The following is a 27,338-nucleotide window of genomic DNA, read 5'->3' on the forward strand; positions in this document are numbered from 1 at the left end:
GGAAGAAGGCAAACGCGGGAATCCACCATTGTAGTCGGCGGGGGAAGAAGACGAGCACGGGAAAGACCGCCAAGCGCGGGAAGCCCCCATTTTAGTAGGCGGGGGAAGAAGACAAGCGCGGGAAGCCGCCATTTAAACTTGCAAGGATGCATAAACATGGGAGCATTAATACCTTTGATAGTGATGTCGAAGATTGGACCACGTATGTAGAACACATGGAAGTTTATTGTAAAGCAAATAAGGTACCAGATGATGAGAAAGCATTAACCTTATTAAGCTCAATGGGGGCGAAGACATACGGGCTATTGAAGCACCTTCTATCACCAATTAAACCGGCGGATCAGACCTTCGCGAATATTGTTACTGTCCTGAAAAATCATTTAAACCCCACGCCGCTGATGATAGCGGAACGATTTAAATTTTACAGAAGAACGCAGTTGGAAGACGAAAGCAACGCTGAATTTTTAATTGAACTACGTAAGCTATCGAAGTACTGTCAGTTTGGGACAGGGCTAGCAGATGCGCTGAGAGATAAATTTGTGTGTGGATTGTTAAAAGAAGGAACACAAAAGCGACTGCTTGAAGAGAATGATCTTACGCTTGATAAAGCTGTCACTATTGCAGCATCGCAAGAAGCCGCAGCAAGAGGCACTGCGGAAATGCAGCTACGGTCACCGGAACTCTGTACCAATCAAATGGTCTTGAGCACAGTAAAATGTTATCGTTGTGGAAAGACAACACACGATCAGAACCAATGCTGGTTCAAAAATCAGGAATGCAGAAAATGTGGCAGGCTTGGTCACATAGCTAAAGTATGCCGGTCAGGAAAGAAGACCAGCAACAAAAAGTCACCGCAGGAAAAGTACAAAAAGGTACACAAGGTGACAGAGAACAGTTCAAATGAACAGAAGTCAGATTCAGACGCCAGCAGTAATGAACTGGGTAGTCTAAGAGTACACAATGTTGGTAAGGAAGCAGACCTCCAAACAATTTGGGTCACACTTCAGATAGCAGGAGTCCAAGTGAAGATGGAATTGGACACTGGATCGGCATTGACGGTCATGAATAAGAAAGATTACAAAAGGTTATTCCCACATATTCCCCTACGGGATACGGAGATTGTATTGAAAATATACACGGGGCAAAGAGTATACCCCATCGGGAAGATAGAGGTAAAGGTGGTCCACAAGGGCAAAGAAAGCCGAGGAATGGACTTATATGTGCTACCTGAGGGAGGTCCACCACTACTGGGACGGGAGTGGATTAGGAAAATAAATATGGACTGGCATTCCTTAAAAGCACTAACGGTAGATTCCGGTACAAAAGATGTCAAACCTAAACGATTGTCCAGAATATTGGACGATGCTAAAGAGGTGTTCCAGCAGGGACTGGGAACACTGAGAGGAATTACGGCAAACATCAAGATTGAAGAACATGCAAACCCGAAATTTTTCAAAGCCAGACCGGTACCTTATGCAATACGACCTGCTGTGGAAGCTGAGCTGGAAGGGCTAGAACGTTCAGGAGTACTGTCTAAGGTAGACTGGAGTGAGTGGGCCACGCCCATTGTCCCAGTCATGAAGCGTTCATCGAGCAACAAGCCGGGGGAACCGGGGAAGGTTCGCATCTGTGGTGATTTCAAGATCACTGTTAATCCGGTGCTTCACACGGTGCAGTATCCGCTTCCATGGATTGAGGATATCTTCGCTTCATTGTCTGACGGGAAACACTTCACCAAGATAGACCTGGCGCAGGCGTACTTACAGATGGAAGTTGAGGAAGAGTCACGCCAGTATCTCACGATCAACACGCATAGAGGCTTATACCGGTATAATAGGCTGGTTTTTGGAGTGGCATCGGCTCCAGCAATTTGGCTGAGGGCCATGGAGCAGGTATTACAGGGAATTCCAGGTACACAATGTTACCTGGACGATATTCTGATTACAGGAGATGATGACGAGGAACACCTTGCAAACTTGGAACTGGTGCTCACCAGATTGAAAGAATATGGTCTTCGAGTTAATCGCCAGAAATGTGAATTCTTTCAGAAGCGGATCTCGTACTGTGGTCATGTCATTGACCAGGAGAGGCTTCATAAGTCTCCTGACAAGATCGAAGCTGTTGTTAAGGCTCCCGCTCCGGATAATGTATCCCAATTGAGGTCGTTTCTAGGGTTGATTAACTATTACCATAAGTTTCTGCCAAATTTATCCACGGTGCTGCACCCACTGAATGCTCTTTTGCAGAAGGGAGTACCATGGAAGTGGAGCGAGGACTGTAAGAGGGCCTTTCACGAAAGCAAGGCATTGATCACCTCAGAGGAAGTGTTGGCTCACTTCAACCCAACATATTCGTTTGGCTTGTGATGCTTCTCCATATGGTATTGGGGCAGTACTCTCACACAAGTTGCGAAATGGCCAGGAGAGGCCAGTTGCGTTCGCATCCAGATCATTGACCTCCGCTGAGCGCAATTATGCTCAGATAGATAGGGAGGCTCTCAGCCTTGTGTGGGGAGTAAATAAGTTTAATCATTACCTGCAGGGCCAAAAGTTTACGCTTCTGACAGACCACCAGCCGTTGGTATCCATTTTTAACCCTAAGAAGGGTGTTCCGGTGATGACAGCACAGAGACTCCAGAGATGGTCCCTTTTCCTAGGGGCACATCAATATCAGATAGAATTCAAAGGTACAAAGCAGCATGGTAATGCTGATGGGCTGTCGCGCCTGCCACTACCTACAGAGGAGGAGGCACCGACGGTTGACCCTGTTGAGTTATTTCACTCGACCATCATCGAATGTTTACCAGTCACCAATGCAAGTATTGAAAGAGAAACCAGGAACGACCCGACACTGTCCAGGGTCTACGAAGTGACAGTGAAGGGATGGCCAGCACATGGTGATCCACTGTTACCGGCATTCTCAGCAAGACGAGAACAGCTGTCCGTCTGTCAAGGAACATTGATGTATGGAACAAGGGTGATTATTCCTCCTAAGTTAAGAGAGAGAGTTCTAAAGGAACTGCATGAAGGTCATCTGGGGGGAGTCAAGATGAAAAGCCTTGCTAGGGCTTATGTGTGGTGGCCGGGTATCGACCAACAGATAGAGGATCTGACGAAAAGCTGCTCAGGGTGCCAAAAAGTGCAAAATGCACCTCCGATTGCACCGCTGCATCCATGGGAATGGCCTTCAACCCCATGGCAACGTGTACATATTGACTTTGCTGGTCCTTTCATGGACTCCATGTTTTTAATAGCGGTGGACGCACATTCTAAATGGCCAGAAGTGATTAAGATGACTACCACTACCTCGGAAAAGACGATCACGGTGTTAAGAACGATATTTGCGAGAAATGGATTGCCAGAACAAATATGTTCAGACAACGGACCGCAGTTCGTGTCAGAAGAATTCCAGGGATTCATGAAGAAGAATGGGGTGAAACATTATACCTCTGCCCCATATCATCCGGCTACAAACGGGTTGGCCGAGAGATTTGTACAAACGTTTAAAAAAGCAATAAAGGCCATGAGCGAAGATCAGATTCCACTACAACACAAGGTGGACAAATTCCTACTGGCATATCGAAACGCCACTCATGCAGCGACAAACCAAAGTCCTGCCATGATGTTCTACAACAGGAGGTTGCGGTCCAGGTTGGACTTGTTAAAACCAAATGTGTGGAGGGAAGTTGAAAACAAACAGTTCCAGCATATAAATAACAAGACCACTCGGAGTTTCGAAATAGGACAACCAGTGTTAGCCCGGGACTATAAAAACGAGAAATGGCAATCTGGAACAATTCGGGCCAGACAAGGACCCCTGATGTACACGGTAGATATTGGTGAAAATGTAATACGGCGTCATGCTGACCAACTGGTAGAATCGAGAACAAGGGTCGAACCCATGGTTACGGCAGAGACAACCGTGAAAGAAGTTAGTGAACCTGAAGCATCTACCTCAGAAGTGAATGTACCTGATGATGATGTCCAATCCATAAGAGACCAACCAGATGAGTCACCCCAGCAACGAGAATCAGAGACCCCTGAAAGGCGTTATCCAACTCGAATCAGGAGGCCTCCTCAGAGACTGAATCTTTGAACTGTTTTGCATGAAGTTGTATATATATATGTTATTATGTTATGTTAAATGGGGATATAACTGTTAAGCTAAAAAGGGAGGATTGTGGTGTATGTAACCTGTTCCACCTTAAGAGAACTACCTTAAGAGATGTACTACTTTCTCTTGGCTGCTGTATACTGTAATACCGGTGGTGACCACACCGGTATATAAGTGTTGTGCAAGGATCTGCTGGGCAGTTCAGCCCTGACCTTCGAATAGTAAAGACCTGTTAAAAGTTATTCTTGTTGTCTGTGTCCAGTGATTGATCCTAAACATAACTGGGACATACAGACTCAACATATCCCAACACTCCTGTAAAGAACCTTGGGATATTTTACCACGTTAAAGTCACCATATAAATGCAAGTTGTTGCTGTTAATGTTGGGTCACTTCAGGAGAGAAGTGTGATGGAGTGTGATGGTCAACGTCTTTATTTTCTTCAAGCACCAAGTATAAAGAAAGTTTGATTATGGGTCAACAGTGGGACATTACAGCTTTAAGATAAATGTATTTATCTATCGCTCCTTAACTTCCTCTGTGGTGTTGAATATGGTTGACAATGTTATCTTCCTTTGTTGTCTAGTTCCATGGGCTACCCATATGTAGTTCCACTCTTATTTATTCAAATGCAGGCAGCACAGGGGCTAAATTGGATAGTCCCTGAAAACAGGCGCAGGGATCGCGATGCGAGATTAACCCGTGCCCATTGGTTGCATTGCAACTTTGTGCTGCCTGCTCATTTGAATGCCAGCCCTAACCATGCTGTTCATTGGCTGGACGCATCAGCAAGGGGACCAATATTGTGAGTGGCTAACACCATTTAAAGCTAGCCTGCACTGCTTAAAGCTAGCTTGCATCTCTTAAAGGGGAGGTGCATTGTGGCTGGAGCAGGTGCTGAGAGTCATGGTTGAAGAGAATCTGACCTGGAAAAGTGTGAGGAATGGCACAACAGGGGAGAGAGTGGGCTTCAAGGTTTACAGATGCTGTACTGGAGGTCTTCGTGGAAGAGGTAGAAAGGAGGAGAGATGTAGTGTATCTGCAGGGGGTAAGGAGGCCCTCTAGATGCATGGTCGAAAGGCAGTGGGAGCAGATAGCCGTGGAGGTCAATTCCAAGAGACAAGCCCTGAGGATATGGATGCAGGGTCGCAAAAAGTTTAATGACCTCATATGAGTGGTCAAGGTCAGTGAATGCATCTTCAAATACCATATCCCACCAACTGCACCAGTAGCCTCAGCCACTGCTCAAACCATCACACCCCCATCAATCTCTATCAATCAGGCCTCATACCTAACATTCATATCTTTTACCTCACCCTCACACACTTAACATTGCTGCAAGCCTCACACCCACATCTCAAAGCTTGCACACAATGCCAGCTATTCAACAATGACAGTCGCATCAGCCAAACAGATTGCACCACACTCACTGACACACTTCCCTCTCTCTTGCAGGACAAGGTGGCGTACAACTGGAGGCAGCAGGAGCTAACCGGAGAGGGAAAGGCATGCCTGCATGTTCTAACCCCGATGGAAGAGACGGTGCTGGCCATTATTGGGATGGCCATTGCTAAGGCCGTGGCCAGCGGTGGGGCTGAAACCATCAAAGATGACGGTATCCTCATACCTAATCCTTCTTCTCACATCCCACTTCCCCTTCATCCCACACTCTCTTCTAATTTACAAGCTGCAGATGGTGTAAGAGTGCACCTCTTACTTTTCCCCCACTCCCTGCTTACCCTTGTGCCTTTTTCCTTTCAGATACCCAAGAGGTGCAACCTGGCCAGGCAATGGAGGAACACCAAGAAGAGATTGATGATGAAGACATAGCACCGTCACTTGATTTCACACTCGCAACCACCAGCTCAGATACTGACACTGCGCATATCTTAGAGGATAGATTAGAGGCGGGATCTGCACGTTGTGAGACAACGGGCATGAGTGGGCTGCAGCCAGGGCAGGGGGGCAAGGATAGCACAGGTGCCAGCTCACTAGAGGGTGAGTTCGCACATTGGTTTCACTGCAGAGGACTCAGATGAGGACTTTGATGGGGCAGCCTACAGATGAACACTGATGGGTATGCACAATGAAAGGCTTGGTGCATTGGGAAGCCTGCCAGAGAGCCTGCATTCAATGTCAAGGAGCATGGAAGAGTCCAGCGCCAACTTGGCACAGTGCTTTGTGCAGAGCCTGGAGCCCATCCTTTCCAGTGTGGAAGTGGTGGCCGACTCTATTCGCACACTTGTGGACCCAACCATGATGCATCGTCTGATGGCCAATGTCACAGCACAAGCAGCAGCCACCCAACATCTGAGTGCTGCAGTGGAAGCTCAGACTGCTGCCATTCAGGCTCAGCTTTCTACCAAGCAAGCTCAGACTACTGCCATTATGGCTGTGGATTACAGTGTGCAAAGGGGCTTGCAGGGTGTCACAGCAGTCCAGCAATCTGTCCTACAACAGATGACTAAGATTGCTGAGGCGCTGCCTGGGTGAATGGCAGTGGCTCCGTGGAGCATGACCCTGCTGTCCTCTTTCAGAATGACAGCATTTGTCCTCCCACCCCTGCCACTCTGCCAGTGCCCTTGCTGTTGCCTGTCAGCCAGCCAGCCCAGACTGCTGCTGCCCATGCTGAGATGGTGCAGTCCAAAGCTGGACCTTTTAGGCCCAGAGCTGCTCGAGGTCATCCTCCAAGGCCATCTGCAGTCACCGCCATTAAAAGTCAGCAACCTTCCACCAGACATACTGCAGCCACTGGGGTAGTACTGCGTAGGGGCACTAGGACAGGCAAAGGCACATGTTTGACAGGCACTAAGGGAATGCACAAGGGTGATTAATTGACTTTTATATGCTATATGGCATGATTTCATTTATAAATTTGGTTTGGAATGTTTATTTTGTGGTGGCTTTTATTTTTGCATTGTGGCCAAGCAGAGGCTGTGATTGTCAGTCGCAGAGGGAAGAAACATAGAAACATAGAAGATAGGAGCAGGAGTAGGCCATTCGGCCCCTCGAGCCTGCTCCGCCATTTAATGAGATCATGGCTGATCATCCAAATTCAGTATCCTGTCCCTGCTTTCTCCCCATATCCCTTGATCCCTTTAGCCTCAAGAAATATATCCAACTCCTTCTTGAATATATTTAATGAATTGGCCTCAACTGCCCTGTGTGGCAGAGAATTCCACAGGTTCACCACTCTCTGGGTGAAGAAATTCCTCCTCATCTCTGTCCTAAATGGCTTACCCCTTATCCTTAGACTGTGACCCCTGGTTCTGGACTCCCCCGCCATCGGGAACATCCTTCCTGCATCTAGTCTGTCTAGTCCTGTTAGAATTTTATAAGTTTCAATGAGATCCCCTCTCATTCTTCTAAACTCTAGCGAATATAAGCCTAATCGACCCAATCTCTCCTCATACGTCATTCCTGCCATAGATACATAGATACATAGAAGATAGGAGCAGGAGTAGGCCATTCGGCCCTTCGTGCCTGCTCCGCCATTCGATGAGATCATGGCTGATCCTTTAATTCAGTATCCCGTCCCCGCCTTCTCTCCGTAACCCTTAACCCCTTTTGCCCGTAGAAATATATCTAATTCCCTCTTAAATATATTTAATGAGCTGGCGTACACTGCCCTCTGTGGCAATGAGTTCCACAGGTTCACCACTCTCTGAGTGAAGAAATTCCCCCTCATCTCTGTCCTAAATGGTTTAGCCCTTATCCTTAAATTATGTCCTCTAGTTCTGTTCTCACCCGCCAAGGGAAACATTCCTTCTGCATCCAGTCTGTCTAGACCTGTCAGAATTTTATACACTTCTATGAGGTCCCCTCTCAATCTTCTAAACTCCAGTGTGTACATCCCTAAACTACATAGTCTCTCCTCATAGGTCATTCCCGCCATTCCTGGTATCAGCCTGGTGAATCGCCGCTGCACCCCCTCCATGGCAAGAACATCCTTCCTCAGATGAGGCGACCAAAACTGTACACAGTACTCGAGGTGTGGTCTCACCAGTGCCCTGTACAGCTGCAGCAAGGTATCCCTGTTCCTGTATTCTAACCCTTTTGCTATGAAGGCCAGCATACCGTTTGCCTTCTTGACCGCCTGTTGCACCTGCATGCTCGCCTTCAGTGACTGGTGTACAAGAACACCCAGGTCTCTCTGTACTTCCCCCTCTCCCAATCTATTGCCATTTAAATAATAATTTGCCCTCCCGTTCCTGCACCCAAGGTGGATAACTTCGCACTTGTCCACATTATAGTGCATCTGCCATTTATCCGCCCAATCGCCCAGTCTGTCCAAATCGCTCTGGAGCTTCCTGGTCTCTTCCTCTGAGCCCACCCCCCCTCCTAGTTTAGTGTCGTCTGCAAATTTGGAAATGCTGCATCCGACTCCCTGATCCAGGTCATTAATGTAAATTGTGAACAGCTGGGGGCCCAGGACAGATCCCTGTGGTACCCCACTTGTTACTGCCTGCCATTCAGAAAATGAGCCGTTTATTCCAACTCTCTGTTTTCTATCTGACAGCCAGTTCCCTATCCACGCCAAAACTTTCCCCTTTATCCCATGAGCCTCAATTTTCCATGTTAATCTTTTATGTGGGACCTTATCGAAGGCCTTTTGGAAGTCCAGGTACACCACATCTACTGGCTCTCCCCCATCTATTCTACCAGTTACTCCCTCAAAAAATTCCAATAGATTAGTCAAGCACGATTTACCCTTTGTAAATCCATGTTGACTCTGTCCTATCCTGTCCCCATTTGCTAAGTGCTCCGCTATTTCATCCTTAATGATGGACTCCAGCATTTTGCCCACAACTGATGTAAGGCTTACAGGTCTGTAATTACCTGCTTTTTCCCTACCCCCCTTTTTGAATAGTGGGGTAACGTTAGCTACCCTCCAATCCATCGGTACTGTTCCCGAGTCTAATGAATTCTGAAAAATCATCCTTAGTGCATCCGCTATCTCTAGGGCCACCTCCTTCAGTACCCTAGGATGCATGTTATCAGGCCCTGGGGATTTGTCCACCTTCAATCCCTTTAGCTTCCTTAACACCATATCCTTAGAGATATTGATTTGCGTCAGTTCCTCCTTTGCCAATGTCCCTATTTTTCCCGATATCCCAGGGAGGTTTTTTGTGTCTTCCTTCGTAAAGACTGACCCAAAGTATGCATTTAGTTGATCTGCCATTTCCTTATTTCCCATTATATATTCCCCCGTATCTGACTGCAATGGACCAACTTTGGTTTTCACCAGTCTTTTCCTTTTGATATACTTATAAAAGCTTTTGGAGTTAGTTTTTATATTTTCCGCCAGCTTGTTTTCGTAAGCTATTTTGCCCCTCTTGATTATGCCCTTTGCCCTCCTTTGCTCTATCTTAAACTGTTCCCAATCTTCCGCTCTGGCGCTTTTTTTGGCTATTTTATACGCCCTATCTTTGGATTTTATGCTGTCTCTAATTTCCCCTGTTATCCACGGTTGAGTCACCTTTTTAGATTTCCTTTTATGCCAGATTGGTATAAACAATTTTTGCAATTTTGTCATTCTATCTTTAAATGTTTGCCATTGTTTATCTACCTCCAGTCCTCCCAGGAACGTTGTCCACTCAGACCTACTCAGTTCCCGTCTCATGGCATCATAATTCCCCTTGTTTAAATTCAGGACCTTAGTCTCTGAGTCAATTTCTTCGCTCTCCATTTCGAGTGAGAAATCGATCATGTTATGATCGCTCTGACCCAAGGGTCCCCGTACAACAAGATTACTGATTAGTCCCTTCTCATTGCACAGTACCCAGGTATCAGTCTGGTGAATCTTCGCTGCACTCCCTCCATGGCAAGAACATCCTTCCTCAGATAAGGCGACCAAAACTGCACACAATACTCAAGGTGTGGTCTCACCAAGGCCCTGTACAACTGCAGCAAGACATCTTTTCTCCTGTACTCAAATCCTCTCGCTATGAAGGCCAACATACCATTTGCCTTCTTATCCGCCTGCTGCACCTGCATGCTTACCTTCAGCGACTGGTGCACAAGGACACCCAGGTCTCGTTGCTCTTCCCCTTTTCCCAATCTATTGCCATTCAGATAATAATCTGACTTCCTGTTTTTGCCACCGAAGTGGATAGCCTCACATTTATCCACATTATACTGCATTTGCCATGCATCTGCCCAATCACCCAACCTGTCCAAATCGTACTGGAGTTTCTCTGCATCCTCCTCACAGCACACACGCCCACCCAGCTTTGTGTCGTCTGCAAACTTGGAGATATTACATCTAGTTCCCTTGTCTAGATCATTTACAGTATATATATTGTGAATAGCTGGGGTCCTAGCACCGATACCTGCGGTACCCCACTAGTCACTGCCTGCCACTCGGAAAAAGGCCCGTTTATTCCAACTTTATCCTTGGTGTCTTGGCCATCCCTTAATCAATATCACAAAAAACCCACAGGTTAGCTGATCATTATTACATTGCTGTTTGTGGGAGCTTGCTGTATGCAATTGGCTGACATGTTTCCTACAATACAACAGTGACAAACTTCAAAAAGTATCTAAATGGCTGTAAGGCACTTTGGGACGTCGTGAAATGTGCTATATAAATGCAAGTCTTCCTTTCTTTTCCATCCTCTTCCAGGGCCACTTACTCAATGTTGAACCAGATTGTGTGAAACCTTGGTGTCCGAAATGTCTCAGAGCTGACCTTCAAACCCCACATTCTATTCATCATCAATCAGCTCATTTCTATCTCCATAACATTGCCTATCTGCATCCCTACCTCAGCCCCTCTAATGCCGATATCCACTTCGATGCTTTTGTCACCTGTAGACTTAATTATTTCTGTGCGTCCTTGCTGGTCTCCCCTCCTTCATAAACTCCAATTTATTAAAAACTCAGGAGCCCGCATCCTGTCCTACACTAAATCCTGCTCACCCATCAACCCCCTCCACACTGACCCACATCAGCTCCCTGTCTCCCTGTCTCAATTTCTCACGCCACCTTTAAGAACCTCAAAACTCATTTTTCCAATCAAGCTTATGGTCACTCCTCTTAACCTCTCTGTTTTGATTTCTTTTTGGGTTCAATAAAGACTCATTTCTGAAAGAGAATGTTGTTTAATCTAAAGTCTTGTTCAAGACTTTCGACAGCTTTTTACAGAACACACTATGCTGTGATGCATCTAGAATGAAACTGAAAGTAAAACTCCTCTGGACTGCTTGTCTCTCACATGACCTCTGCTGGTCAGGCACAAGTAATCAAAAACACAGACAAATATGCTGTAAGACATAAGTAATCAAACACAGACAAATATCATCACTATTTGCTGATATCATTACATCTCCCTTTCTTAAAACAAAAGTATTTTACTTTTTACTAACAACATTTAATGAACTTACATTATCATTATCATGATCAAGGTTTTTTACCCTTGCTTTGTGTGTTCACATGAAATATGTCAATACACTAGAACTTGAAGAAAGAATAAGATAACATTACTTCCTTCTTTAACAATAGTCCTTAAATTTGCTCAATGAGTCTCTCAGGAGGCTTCACGTGTCTTGAGTCTTGAGGATTTTCTGATTGATTGTCCTTGAATCTGAGTTGTTGCCTCAGATGATTGGTTCTCAGCTGTGTGATCAGGTTGTTCACCAGTATCAGTCTCTTGACCTGCTGTGGCTGGTCCCATGAGAAGATCTCGACGTTTTCTTCTCAGAACAGCACCCTCATCTGTCTGAATGGTGTATGATCTTGGTTGAACTTCACTCAGGACAGTTCCCTTCTGAGTCCATGTGTTTGTTTTGTCTTTCAACCTTACTTGGTCACCAGTGTGGAGTTCAGGTAGGTTTTGTGTTCCTCTGTCATAGTAGTACTTTTGCTTTTCTTTCTGTTGCTCTTTGAACTTCCTCACTTTCTCCCCCTCTTTTGTTTTCAGGAGGTTCTCCGGGATGGGTAGGTTTGACCTTAGCCGACGTCCCATCAGGAGTTGGGCTGGTGACATACCACACTCGAGCGGCGTTGTGCGGTATACAAGCATGCTTTGGTAGAAGTCAGTTCCACTGTCTTTTGCCTTGTACATCAGTCTTTTCACTGTCTGGACCGATTTTTCCACTAGTCCATTGGACTGTGGATAGTGAGGACTTGACGTTGTGTGGACAAAGTCTCACTCTTTGGCAAAGTGTCGGAAATTTGCATTGTTAAACTGGGGTCCGTTGTCTGTGAAGACCTCGCTTGCCACGCCATGTCTGGAGAATATGGCTTTCATACTTATCACAGCTTCTGCAGTGGTGGTGTACAGTCTACAAACCTCTGGATACAGGGAGTAATAGTCTGTGACAAGATAGTCCTTCCCTTGACATACGAATAGGTCAGCGCCTACCTTCTGGTAAGGTCTGTCTGGTGCTGGGTGTGGCTTTAGTGGTTCTACCGGATTGCTTGCTCGATATTTCAGGCATATTGTGCAGTTTGACACCTCATTTGTCACATCTTGGTTGATTCGTGGCCAGTACATCACCTCTCGTGCTCTTTTCTTACACTTTTCGATTCCCAGATGTCCTCCATGGATCTTTTTTAGCATCTCTCTTCTCAGACTCTTTGGGATAACTATTTTACTTCCTTTGTAGATGATGTCTTCGACCACTGATAGTTCAGCCCTGCCGTTCCAGTACTCCGCCCTGCAGTTCCAGTACTCTGCTATATCAGGTGAGCAGTCTTGCTTCATGTTGGGCCATCCATCCGAGATGCTTTTTCTCAGTCGTCTCATTGTTTCATCTTTGTTTGTCTCAGTCTTTATGAGCTCCATTTTTGCATCTGCTATGGGCAGTGCACTTGTGATCATGTCCACGTAGGCGTTCACTTTTTCATCCATTGTGGTGTTTGCGGGCTCACTTGGGTCAACAGCTCTGGACAACGTGTCTGCTGTATACATCAGCTTACCCGGTGTGTACGCAACATTCAGTGTATAGCGTTGCAGCCTGATCATCATTCTTTGTATTCTAAGCGGACAGCTATTCAGTGGCTTTTGGAACAATGCAATCAAGGGCTTATGGTCAGTCTCTACACTGATTGCTTGTCCTGCCACAAACTGGTGAAATCTTTCACAGGTGTATGTGATGCTGAGCAGCTCCTTTTCTATTTGAGCATATCGCGTCTCCGCGTCTGTCATTGAGCGCGATGCATATGCAATAGGTTGCCAGTAGTCATATTGTTGCAGAAGAACGGCACCGAGCCCACTCTGTGATGCATCTGATGATATCTTGATGGGTCTCGCTGGGTCATAAAACCTCAGAACTGGTTCCTCTGTGAGCAGTTTCTTTAGATCGCTCCATGACTTCTCATGCTCATGATTCCATTCCCATTCTATGTTCTTTTCAGTTAGCCTTCTCAGTGGCGCTATTTTTTCTGAGAGGTTGGATATGAATTTACCCATGTAATTGATCATTCCATTAAACCTCTGCACGTCCTTTTTGCATTGTGGCCTTGGCATATTCTCAATGGCGGACACCTTTCTGGGATCTGGTCTGATGCCCTCACTGCTAAGGATATCTCCCACGAATGTCAGTTCTGTCACCCCGAGCTGGCATTTCTCTCTATTCAGCTTCAGGTTTGTTTTCCTTGTTGCTTCCAGCACTTTTTTCAGTCTCTCGTCATGCTCAGTTCTCGTGGTTCCCCATACTATGATGTCATCCATTGATGTATCAACTCCCTCCAGGTGCTCATAGATCATATGGATAGTCTTGTGATACACTTCAGGAGCTGAGGCAATGCCAAATGGTAACCTTAGGAATCTGTATCTGCCAAATGGAGTGTTGAACGTGCACAGTCTTGAACTTGCTTCGTCCAGCTTCATCTGCCAAAATCCTGAGGACGCATCTAACTTGCTGAAATATTTTGCATTTGCAAACTGTGCCATGATTTCCTCATGTGTAGGAAGCTTGAAGTGCTCTCTCTTTATTGCTCTGTTTGGATCTCTTGGATCCAGGCAAATTTTCTGAGCTTTCCATTCTTTTTGTCCACTACGACGAGGGAACTCACCCACTCAGTTGGCTCATCTATCTTCTGAATCACGTTCAGGCTTTCCATCCTGTCCAACTCTGCCTTCAGTTGCTTTTGAAGAGCAAACAGAACTTTTCTGCATGGATGTATGACCGGTGTCATACTTTTATCTACTCTGATCATGTGTTCTCCTGGAATGCAGCCTAGACCCTTAAATAGGTCTTTGTACTCTTTCATGAGTTCATCATTGACTGTCTCTCCTTCGCTTTCCACAACGAGGACTCTCTTTACCAGGTTCAGTCTCTCACAGGCTTTTAACCCTAGTATGGCTTGCACATCCTTTGGCACCACGATTAATGCTAGCATGTGCTCTCTGTCCTTGTGTGTTACTTTGACAATGCATTTTCCTTTCACTGGTATATCAGTACCTGAGTATCCGGTCACTTTCACTTGTATTCCATGTAACTTTGGTCTGGGTCTAATTCTCTTAAAATCGGTCTCTGATATCACATTAACTTGTGCTCCAGTATCCAATTTAAATGGAATGTGTATGTCGTTCACTTTTAGTGTCAACATCCAGTCTCTTTCTTCTTTTTTGTTTTCAGACACCACATCTACATAGAATTCCTCTATCTCGCTTTCATCTACTGTATGGACCTTGCTTTGTTGCGCTTGGTTCTTACAGCAACGGGCATAATGGTTGTTTTTGTTGCATCTATTGCATGTTTTACCATATGCTGGACACTTTCTTGGTGGATGCTGTGTACCGCATCGACTACATGACTTCCGATTGTCCCTTTCATTTTCGTTTGCTGGCCACGTCTCTTTTTTCACATTGGCGCTCTCTTTGTTAAACGGTTTGTATCCGTTCTTTCTCACTGCATCCACGTTGCAGCTACTGTCACTGAACAGCTCCTTTGCCTGCAACTTCACAGTCTCTGTAGCCCTACACAGTGCTATGGCTTTTCCCAGGTCTAGATCTTGCTCTCTTAGCAGTCTTTCCCTTAGACCATTATCTGGAATTCCACATACCAGTCTGTCTTTTATCAGCGAGTCTGTGAGTCCCCCAAATTCACACGATTTGCTTCGGTTTCTCAGTTCAGTCACATACTGATCAATAGTCTCGCCGATTTTCTGTACACATTTGAAAAATTTGTGCCTCTCAAAGGTCACGTTGCGTTTAGGTATGCAGTAGGCCTCAAACTGTTCCATTATTTTATCTAGCTTCACTTTGTCTCCATCATCGGCAAATATGAAATTATTATATACCTCCAGCGCTGCATCACCCACGACATGTAAGAACAGTGACGATTTCTGTTTATTACTTTTCTTGTCAGCTCCAATTGCCGCTAAATACAACTCTAAATGTTGTTTGAACCTTCTCCAATTTTCAGCCACATTACCTGACAATTGAAGCGTCGCCGGTGGGTGTAAACCTTCCATTTTTCACTTCGTTAGCTATTCTCTAATGGTAAGCAACGATGTTCTCTTCTGGCTTGCTAATCTGTGGAGAGCTGATTTCGCTTACTTGCCACAACTGCTTTCACTGTCCCATCGAGTTGCTAACTTCAGATTTTTTCTCTTTCAGCCACTTCTGACATCATGTTTTGATTTCTTTTTGGGTTCAATAAAGACTCATTTCTGAAAGAGAATGTTGTTTAATCTGAAGTCTTGTTCAAGACTTTCTACAGCTTTTTACAGAACACACTATGCTGTGATGCATCTAGAATGAAACTGAAAGTAAAACTCCTCTGGACTGCTTGTCTCTCACATGACCTCTGCTGGTCAGGCACAAGTAATCAAAAACACAGACAAATATGCTGTAAGGCATAAGTAATCAAACACAGACAAATATCATCACTATTTGCTGATATCATTACACTCTCTTCATGGCTTGATGTCCAGGCCCTTACTTATTTCTATTTGTGAAGAGCATTAGGGCATTTTTAATGTTAAAGGTGTGGCGGAGCCACCAAAGGACTCAGAGCGGTTGTACATAATTCCTTTAACAGCAATGTAGTTACTGTCTGTGCCTGTACCTTTAATTACACTGTTTGACTGTACAATGTCTAGTTACCTTTACAGCGCGGTTTCAACGTGATGATGTCATGCCGTTAGTCACGTGATGCCCCAATGGCGAGAAGAACGTGATGACGTCATGACGTCAGTCTGCTGACCAGAGGATCAGTCCTCGTGGAGCCCTCAAGGAGAGTAGACCTGTTATTGATGTGTTCTAGCAGTTTCCAGTTTAAACTCGTTTCTTTTCATTAAAGTTCATTAATTTAATTACCTGAGTCGAACTCAGTCTTTTTGACAGGAACCTCCGTTCCTACATTGGTGACCCCGACTTCTACGAACGATTTTCATGGAAGATTCGACTTGGACACGAACGCCGTCATGCTGAAACTGCCAGAGTTCTGGGAGCAACAACCAGGCGCCTGGTTTATCCAGGCTGTAGCCCAGTTCGTCATTCGGAACATCTTCGCGGGTCAGACCTGTTATTATTACGTGGTCTCCGCCCTCAACAGCGCAACTCCATCACGGATCATCAGCCTCCTCGGTAGTCCTCCTACTGACAGCAAGTATGATGCAATTAAGGCGCGGTTGCTTCAGGTTTTCGGGCTATCAAAGTCGGAGCGTGCTCGCCAGCTCATCACGCTGCCCGGCCTCGGGGACTCCAAACCATCCGAGCTCATGAGCCAAATGCTCACGCTCTTGGGTGCTGAACCGGAATGTTTCCTCTTCCGGGAGCTTTTCCTCTATGAACTGCCTGAACAGGTTCAGGCTGCCCTAGCCAGATCCGACATTACAGACTGCGCCAAGCTTGCGGCCGAAGCCGATAAGATTTTCACGGTTACCCAGCAGTGCTGCACGGCCACGAGGCGCCCACCCCCCACAGACGCGGTACCGGCTTCTCCTACAGCGGGCTGGTGCTCCTACCACACCTGTTTTGGCGCGAAAGCACGATGCTGCCGTTCCCCCTGCAGTTTTTCGCCCAAAAAAAACCCAAGAAAGCGCAGGCGGCGTCCCTGGTGATAGATGACCAAGTCTAACGGGCATTCCGCGGTGGCGATGGCCATCGGTTCTACGGGGAAACTCCTCTATATCACCGATTCCCTCTTAGGCTGCCGTTTTCTTTGTGACACCGGGGCGCAGTGTAGCATTCTACCTGCGTCGAAGCTCGACATGCAGACTGGGAACCTCAGTTTTTCCCTCGTAGCGGCTAATGGCGCAGCAATTCGAACGTTCCGAAAGCGGAGGGTCGAAGTCTGTTTCGGCGGTCAGTGCTTCTTTTGGGAATTCGTCACGGCCACAGTCTCACAGGCTATCCTAGGGGTGGATTTTCTGTGTGCCAACAGCCTACTAGTCGATGTCCGGCACCGCCGGCTGATCAACGCGGCCACCTTCCACTCGATTCCGTGCTACCACGGTACCTCCGTGGCGTGCTCCATTGCCTGTGCTTTCCCTCCTCCAGATGACTTCACGCAGCTCCTCGGGGAGTTTCTGGAGCTGACAAGGCCCACCTTCTCCTCTTCGGCGACGAAACATGGTGTTGAACATCACATCACCACTACTGGCTCCCCGGTTTATGCGCAGGCTAGAAGGCTCGAACCCGGCAAGCTCGCAGCTGCGAAGGCGGAGTTCGACACGATGGAGCGGCTCGGGATCATTAGGCAATCGAAGAGTCCCTGGTCTTCACCTCTCCACATTGTGCCGAAACCAGGCGGCGGCTGGCGGCCATGCGCTGACTACCGACGCCTCAACGACGCCACCACTCCGGATCGGTACCTGATCCCGCATATCCAGGATTTCTCGGCCCACTTGGCGGGAAATTCTATCTTCTCTAAAGTCGACCTCGTCCGTGGATATCACCAGGTTCCAGTGCACCCACAAGATGTCCTGAAAACAGCAGTCATCACCCCTTTTGGCCTCTTTGAGTTCCTGCGGATGCCGTTTGGCTTAAAGAACGCAGCACAGGCGTTCCAGCATTTAATGGACTCCGTTCTTCGAGACCTGCGTTTCATTTTTGTCTACCTTGACGACATACTCATCGCCAGTGCCAGCAAGGAGGAGCACATCTCCCATTTGCGTTCCCTCTTTATGCGCGTCAGCCAACACGGTTTAATCATCAACACGGCCAAGTGCCAGTTCGGCCTGCAACAGATCGACTTCCTGGGATATCACATAACATCGGACAGCGCTGTCCCTTTGTCGACAAAGGTTGAGGCAGTTACCTCTTTCCCGTGGCCGTCGACAGTCAAGGCCTTGCAGGAGTTCCTGGGGATGGTCAACCTCTACCACCGTTTTGTCCCCAAGGCGGCTCAACTCATGCAACCTTTGTTCGGGGCCCTCAAGGGCAAGTCCGGTAAAGATCCAATCAGCTGGACAGCTGAGATGGTCCAGGCATTCGACGACACCAAGAATGCTTTGGCCAACGCAACCATGCTGGCGCACCCACTTCCAGGTGCTACTATCGCCCTTACCACCGACGCGTCAGACTACGCCATCGGTGCAGTGCACGAACAGTGGGTCAATGGCACGTGGCAACCGCTGGCGTTTTTCAGCTGTCAACTACGAAAGAATGAAAAAAAGTACAGCACCTTCGATAGGGAGCTACTGGTCCTTTTCCTCGCCATTCGCCATTTTCGGTTTTTATTGGAGGGGCATCCCTTCACGGCTTTTGTCGACCACAAACCCCTTACGTTCGCCATGGCCAAGACCGTCGAACCGTGGTCCGCTCGTGAACAACGTCACTTGACGTTCATTTCCGAATTTACCACGGACATTCAACATGTGTCTGGTAAGGACAACCTGGTGGCAGATTGCCTTTCCCGTGCGACGGTCCACGCGGTGCACCTGGGAATTGACTACGCCCTCATGGCTGCAGATCAGGCCTCGGACTCGGAGGTCCAATCATATAGAACCGTTCCCTCTAACTTCCAAGCGACCGACGTCATCTTCCATGCCGCAGGTGCCACGCTCCTTTGCGACGTTTCCATGGGATTTCCTTGACCTATCGTGCCAGTCGCATGGCGCCGGAAGGTTTTTGATGCCATACACGGGTTGTCGCACCTGGGGATGAAGGCTTCGCAACGGCTTATGTCGGCTAAGTTCGTCTGGAAAGGTATGCACATCGATGTCCGTGACTGGGCTAATACCTGCGTCGTATGCCAGAAGGCCAAAGTCCAGCGTCATGTCAAGGCGCCAGTGGCTGCGTTCACTGTTCCGGAGTGTCATTTCGACCACGTGCATGTGGACCTCGTGGGGCCGCTCCCGCCTTCTCAGGGTTATACTCATCTCCTCACCATGGTGGACCGCACCACTAGGTGGCCAGAGGCAATTCCTTTGGTTTCCACCATTTCGGGGTACCAGCGGACATCTCTTCTGACCGCGGGCTGCAATTTTCCTCGGAGCTTTGGAACACTGTGGTTCAGGGGCTCAGTACCAAACTTCATCGCACCACCGCCTATCATCCACAGGCAAACGGCCTTTGCGAGCGATTCCACAGGTCGCTTAAAGCCTCTCTTCGGGCCAGTCTTCAAGGTGCAGGATGGGTGGACAGACTTCCATGGGTCCTTTTGGGTCTTCGTACGGCGCCCAAAAACGACCTACAATCATCTTCGGCTGAACTCGTCTATGGCCAGCCGCTCTGTGTACCAGGGGATTTCCTCCCTTCTCCCACAGAGCCATGGTCCGCCTCCCAGCAACTCGTTCACCACCAGGAAGCGGTCAGATGCTTCGCTCCAATACCTACGTCTAATCACGGTTTGCAGAACTCCTACATGCCACCGGGACTGAAGAATGCGGTGTATGTCTTCATCTGCCATGACACTCACCGGGATCTGCTCAAGCCCCCTTACACTGGTCCTTTCCGCGTCATCGAACCAGGAGACAAATCCTTTTTGGTCGACGTCGGAGGGAAGCCGGATCACATCTCGGTGGACCGCTTGAAGCCGGCTCACCTGGACCTGGACCACCCTGTCGTAGTCGCTCAACCACCCAAACGTGGCCGACCGCTCGCAGCCGCCGCACCAGATCAACCAAAGCCGCCTGCCAACTCGACCGCGCTCGCCGCGCCTGCTCAGCCACAACCGACTGCCAACTCGACCACCGGTCGTCAACTTCCTCTACCAGGGTATCGAAGTCGATCGGACAGGCTTGTTAGGCCTCCTCCTCGCCTCACCTTTTCTGTTAAAGACAATTTTGGGGGGGCGCACGTGGCGGAGCCACCAAAGGACTCAGAGCGGTTGTACATAATTCCTTTAACAGCAATGTAGTTACTGTCTGCGCCTGTACCTTTAATTACACTGTTTGACTGTACAATGTCTAGTTACCTTTACAGCGCGGTTTCAACGTGATGACGTCATGCCGTTAGTCACGTGATGCCCCAATGGCGGGAAGAACGTGATGACATGATGATGTCAGTCTTCTGACCAGAGGATCAGTCCTCGTGGAGCCCTCAAGGAGAGTAGGCCTGTTATTGATGTGTTCCAGCAGTTTCCAGTTTAAACTCGTTTCTTTTCATTAAAGTTCATTATTTTAATTGTTTGAGTCGAACTCAGTCTTTCTGATAGGAACCTCCGTTCCTACAAAGGCGCATATATATATTTTTTATATATGTGTATGGAAAGCAAATTGTTGGAAAATTAAAGTGATTTAAATACACTGATTGATGTCCATGTCCATGTAACAGTTAAACTCCTTTAGTTGCTTGTAGTAAAAATCAAATTCAGTACAAAACATAAAAATATATTTGTGGTATAAATTAATATCTGATGTCCCTATGTAGCAACAATATACAATCACTCTGATGCTGAATCTTTTTTAATTAAGACCCCTTTCCCAAAACAACAGTGTCCCAATGACAATCATAGAAGGTTGACTCTGATCTGAATGTGACCCAATACTGTATAGGCTCCCAAATAGTCTATAATTTGAATAATTGCATGTATATTATTCACTGATTTCTGTGTGCACAATCCCTCCCCGTCCTCCTTGAACTCTCTGCAGACTTTGACACGGTTGACCACATCATCTTTCTCCATTCCATCTTCCTCCATTGTTCATTAATGGGGCTGTTCTTGCTCTTACCTATCTCATCAAAGTAAGCGTATTTATGCTAATGGCTTATCTTCCCACCTCTACACTTCTGGAATGCCCAAAGGATCTATCATTGGCCCCTTCCTCTTCATCCTCCACATGCTGCCCCTTGGTACCATCATCCGCAGATGTGTGGTCAGCTTCCACTTGTACAATGATTACATCTAGCTCTACCTGTCCATCACTTTGATTGACCCCTCTAGTGCTGCTGTCCCATCAGACTGAAGGGGTTGGATTTTATCAGCCCCGAGGAGGCAGGTATGGAGGTAGGACTGCCGGTAAAGTTGCAGAATTTGGGGGTGGGTGGCAAACCCGCCCCCAACCCGCCTCCGTGCCCTCATGCCTGGAGGTGGGAAGCCGTCCTGCCCTGGGTCCCGTCTCCTCGAGGCAGGAAAGGGATTAAAGCCTATTAACTGCCTGTTAACAGCTAGTTAACAGGCAGAAAATAGGATTATCCCCATTTTTCCTTCCGAAGTGCAGGCTTACCGACCTTGGGGAACCCCGCCAGGGTGCAGGAGATGAGTAGGAGGTCTGCGGGGGTCAGAGGGGGTCTGAAAGTGTGATGTTGAGGTGAGTGATGGGTGCAAGTGTGGAGTGGTAAGTATGTAAGGTAAGTGTAAAGTGTTAGAAAATGTTCACTTACCTTTGTTCCTGCCTACAGCCTTCAGCCGCTGTGGAGCCGGAGTCCTGACATCTCCATTGTAGATATCACACACTGGCTGTTGGATGCTCCAAACCAACAGCCAGGTGATTTCTGCAAAGTTGAAAGGTTTGATGAGTCCTGAACACAAGGGCTCATCAAACTACACAGAATGTCAGTGTTTGACAGCTTCACAGAGCTGTCAAACGATGACATTTCTTCTTTCAAAAGTTCTTGTCAGATGGCATGTCCTACGTTGACGTGCTCTGTCACTGGCTTCCCTCTAATTGGCCTGCTGAGCCCGCTGGGCAGGCTTAACAAGGTCAATCAGGGAAAAATCCCGCTGGTTGGCCAGAAGCTGATGGAGGCGGGATTGAAAGCTGGCAAGCAGCAGTCCCGCCTCCAAAAGCTTCCCATTGAGAAAATCCAGCCCCTTGTCTAATATGCACTCTTGAATGAACCACAATTTTTTTCTTGCCAAACATTGGGAAGACTGAAGCCATTACCTTCGGCCCCCATCACAAACTCCGTACCCTCACTACTAACTCCGTCCCCCTCCCTGGCCACTATCTCAGGCTGAACCAGACTGTGTCCAACATCAGCACCCTATTCAACTCTAAGCGGAGCTGCCAACCCCACATCTTCTTCATTACAAAAGGCTACCCATTTTCAGCTCCATAACATCTCCCATCCCCACCACCACCTCAACCCATCTGGCACTAAAACTCACATCCTTGTCTTTGTCACCTCCAGACCTGACTATTATAATGCTCCCATCATCTGCCCTCAGCAAATTTAAGCTCATCCAAAACTCTGCTGCCTGTATCCTATCCTAAAACAAGTCCCCCTCGCCCATCACCCCTGTCTTTGCTGACCTACATTGGTGCCAGTCCCTCAATGTCTCAAATTTATATTTCTCATCCTTGTGCTTATATGCACCCGTGGTTTGCCCCTCCTTATCTCTGTAACCTCCTCCAGCTCTAAAACCCTCACAATCCCAAACTCCCTGTTCCTCTGCCTTCGGCCTCTTGTGCATTCCACCTTCCCTTCGCTGCACCATTGGCAGTTATGCCTTCAGCCACCTAGGCCCTATGCTCCTTAAAATCCACCTCTTAGACCAAGCTTTTGGTCAGCCCTCCTAATATCTCCTTCTTTGTCTCAGCATCAATTTTTTCCTTTACACCTCTGTGAAGTGTCTTGGGACATTTTGTTTCTATGTTCCAGGCGCTGTAGGTTGCTGATGCATGTACTGAAAGCATGCAGAAATCTTTGGAGTGGCTGGCAGTTCCAGGGCCATCTGCTCGACAGCCCTTCACACCCGAGGCCTTGTTGTCAGTCTTACATTCTATTGTGAGTGCTCAGGCTGCTGTAATACTGACTACGGTGTGGCTGCCTCCAGAGTAAGGCTTACAGAAGAGCTAGTTCAAACAAGGAGGGAAATAGTGTCTGCCATGCACCTGCCAATCCCATTATGGAATCTGATCAGCGGGCAGGGTGGCAAAAAGGTCGGGAGAAGGGGCACTTAGGAACATGTTATGGATGTTGGTGTTCTCTCTGCAGAAGGCTCCACTTTCACAATTATCAGTTTCCCCCCTCCCCCACCCCATGACTGCACGGGTGTCCGAAAGTAGGCAGGGCAAAGCAGTGGAAGTGCTGCAGCCTGAAGCCAGCCCATCTGGTGCTTGAACTTACAGACATCAAGAGCCACTTCGGGTCCCAGAGCCCGTCAGTGACACACTGCCCTTGTCCTGCCTCACGGGAACCACTTAGATGAAGCACCAGACTAGTTTACCAAGCACTAAAGTCTGCCACTATTAGAAAGGGAAAACACTATGGTGGAAAAAGTTAGATTGATAGTGAGACATTGTAATGGGTGAAGTAAATGTTTTGGATCCGGACGGTTTATGTATCGTATTTGCTGGATGCAAGGGGAGTGAGAATACCAAAGGAGGAGGAGGGTGCTGACTTGCAGATTAGGTTTCTGTAATACAGATAACACTGTTAAGAGATTTTATAGGTGGATAATAGCTTGGCTTCTCATGAATGTTTTATTGTAAAGGTGGTTGAGAGGGACAAATGGAAAGGTTGTGAATAGTCAGGAGAATGTCTCCAAGATAATGTTTCTCTGGATAGTTCTGCTCTGTTAGCCTCCTCATCTGGTTAGCTATCCTGCTCTTCCTCTGGCCTTTGCAGTTCTACCTCCTCCAAGGTGGCTCCACCTGTCAATAGCCAGGTTACAGAGGACACAGCAGACCACTTTGGTTCTGGAGACCGTTCCTGGATTGTACTGCAGGGCTCCCCCTGAACAATTCAGGCAGCAGAACCTCTGCATCAATATGCCAACAGTGTTCCCCATGGTGACTCTAGTGGAAGCATGAGCATCATTGTACCTCTGCTCCACAGCAACAGCTGATGAATACAGGGGTGTCAACAGTCACGGTAACAATGGTGGAATGCTGGCTAGGCAAAAGATGAAAGTATTGTGGAACCTGGCATCGCCTGCATTATTTTGTGCTGGTGATCACACACTGAGTAGAACTCCTTACAATTATGTTGGAGCTCTCAGAACTGCATGGGTGCCATCAATTACACCCTGCACCCTGGGTAAACCAGGACAACAAGGGTGCATACATGCTGCTGCCTGGCATCCATTGAAAAATGTAGTCACTTGCCCTGGCAAACAGGGCATCATTGACTTGGTGGATGCATCTACGCTCCATTTGCTGGTTGCTGGAGGCATTGTCATCTGTGACCCCCTGAAGCCCTCCAATGGCAACAAATCGGAGTGCTGATATTCATTTTGCTGCCACTGAAAGAGCTGTGGAGACATCACAATTAGAAAATGATTAATAATTAGTAAAGGAGAATCCTAAAGAGCACCCCCCCATCCTGCACCTTGCACTGATATCCTCCCAGCAAACAGAAACACCCAGACGAGTAATCAGTGCCATCCATGTACTCCCAAAGTTGCAAGGCTTTTATCTCAGTTGCAAAATATCTGTCAGTTACCCAATCTGCTGACTCAGGCCTCACAGCACCAAAACAACTCTCCAAAATTTCACACTGCCCTGCTTTTATGGGGTCAGTTTGACCATGACTTGCGACCTGCATGGGAACTAGGCTGCTGTGACATCATAAACACGATTAAACAGCTTAATGAGAATACCTGCGCCCTCTTCAGACACTGTGATGCAGGCCTCTCAAAATAACAAAGCAGGAAGCTTGAGACCTGGCATTACGGGTCCCTGCCCATGTTTCTGGTTTGCTGCAATGCTTCTACAGGTGCTCCTGGGGTGCCAGGAATTTCAACCGTAATCACTTCATGTAAGAAAATGGGCTATTGCCCATTGTCTTTTTATATCTTCATCCTGAAATTTGAATAGAAAATTGAGTTTCAATTTTTTTAAATGTAAGTTTCAGGTTATAATTTTTCAACAGTTATTTTATTATCGCTATGTTCACATCTTCATAGTTGATTCATCCACATCTCAACACATCAGTTCCTCTTCTGGAGACAAGAACTATTGGAGTTCCTGATGAGGAGGAGGAGCAGGAGGACGTGATTCTACAAATTCTGAGGTGGAGGAGCAGAAGCAGGAAATCAGGGAGTCAAAGTTCATCACAACCTGCATCCCAGAAGCAATAAAAAAAAGCCTGGAGGCCGCAAGGGGAGGAAGACGCTTCCAGGCCCAGACCTCACAGGGCCACATGTGAAAAGGTGCCTGAATTCACCAGAGCAAGATAAGGGACAGATCAGGCACAGTGGAGCTGGATCTTCAGCCAGACCCCCAGGGAGATCTGGAGACAAGGAAAGACCCAAGGACCATCAATACTGAAACTGCGCATTATAGTAGAATGAGGTTTATACTAGACAAACTTGCTAATGATTTTTATTGGACCCCAGTTGACTGAACATGTTCGCTCTGTATTTAGTCTGCCGACTCTACGGTCTCTATCCTCAGAGTCAGAGCTGCTTGGAAACTGTTGAATATCAATTTGTTGGGATTAAAGGAACAACCTTGAGTGCCACTTTCCCATGAGTTAGACCATTGACTATTTTTAAATTGTGTTTTATGATATCCTTAGTAGGGAAGCAAGCTATTTTGATTTCTTTGATTAGTATGTAAAATAATATAATTTACTTACTTTTTTTAATAGGAGACATGTTAAATAAAACATGTTGCTTATTATTTCCGCTTCCAGCCCCTTTTGTCCTCGATGCGGGTGAGCAGTTACTATTTCAGAATTTTAAAAAAGCTCGAGGCACCAGGCACAGGACCAATTCCCTCCACTTGTATAAACCAAGGCAGCGGTGGTATTTTGCTGCACATATAAAGAATGGCCCTTGAAGAAACTGTAATGAACTGCTGCCGTTATACATTAATCCATTATTGGATGGCAATGCTCCTAACACGGATTTGGTGTGAAAATGCAATTAGTAGAGATCACGCTCATGCAAATTTAAAGAAGTTTCCTACATTATCAGAAGCACATTACTCCTTTGTTTGAGAATATTTCTGTTATTTAATTCACTTTGTTAGCTGAAAAGAAATTGTAACAAATTATCACAGATTCAGAAATATAGATTTTCTTGCGTTTAATTTTTTACTGCAGCAACAAGCAAAAATATGGCTTTTTTTTGCCTGTTAAACAAGAAGACACAGGTATTACCTGACCCCTTGATAGTTTGCTAACTGCCTAAGAATCCTGCAATCGTTTGGTCTGTCAGTAGCAGTGAGCCTGCTGATTCTTTTCAGAAATTTATAATTCTAGCAAAAGTGTGAAGGCTGATTTGAGGTAGAGTGTGATAGATTGATTGCATTACCATACCATGATTCATCGCTTGGCTGTGGATTATCTGCAGGCTGTATAATGGTCTCATGACTAATTTGTTATGTTGGACCAGTAATAAGTTTACTTTTTAATCACGGACCATTGAACCACTTTTAAAAGTTTGTAATTTTTCCATCGTTTTGTCAGATGTCATAACAAGGCGGCCAAACGTTACCAGTCCGATTGAATATCACAAATAAATGTTTGGGAATGTCTTAGATGTTGCATGTTGTTTTGGCAATTTGTGATTAATTTATAGGATCAGGTGGGAAAATATCTGAAGAAGCGTTTTCATGATGGGTAAAAGGTTAAAGTCTCTGAAAAAAGTTCTGGTGGGTTAATGTAATCAAATAATCTATCAAATGATTAAAACATACATAACGTGTACCGAGAAACCTTTACAGTGTATGTACACATATATCTGATGCTAGAGGTGTGCTTACCGGGAAACATCTATGTTCCGTGAAATTAATCTAATGCTGTGCCAATTAGTAGCTTTAAAAATACTTTATGAATATCTGTTTAACAACCGCAAGGAGGTTTATAAGGACAAGACCAAATGCTGTGGAAAGTTCCTGAGCAGCTGGGACCATGAGAATGCAAGCGGTTGGCCTAAGATGAATAATGCAAGATTAGATAAACAGGGAATTTTAACCTAAAAAAATGGGTG

The 27,338-nt window shown here is 46.7% G+C and overlaps 1 long non-coding RNA gene across 1 annotated transcript in view; it reads right to left on the bottom strand.

Moving 5' to 3' along the window:
* The window catches only part of LOC147121223 (uncharacterized), a 48,422-nt gene that overhangs the window by 10,199 nt on the left and 10,885 nt on the right, over nt 1-27,338 (bottom strand). Inside the window, exon 2 of the long non-coding RNA XR_015077515.1 lies at nt 25,002-25,203. This is a non-coding gene — a long non-coding RNA (uncharacterized LOC147121223). The remainder of the gene's footprint in view (nt 1-25,001; nt 25,204-27,338) is intronic.

This window comes from Somniosus microcephalus, chromosome 3 (genome assembly GCF_052327205.1).
Source record: "Somniosus microcephalus isolate GS21.2 chromosome 3, FLI_Smic_1.0, whole genome shotgun sequence".
Classification (NCBI taxonomy): domain Eukaryota; kingdom Metazoa; phylum Chordata; class Chondrichthyes; order Squaliformes; family Somniosidae; genus Somniosus; species Somniosus microcephalus.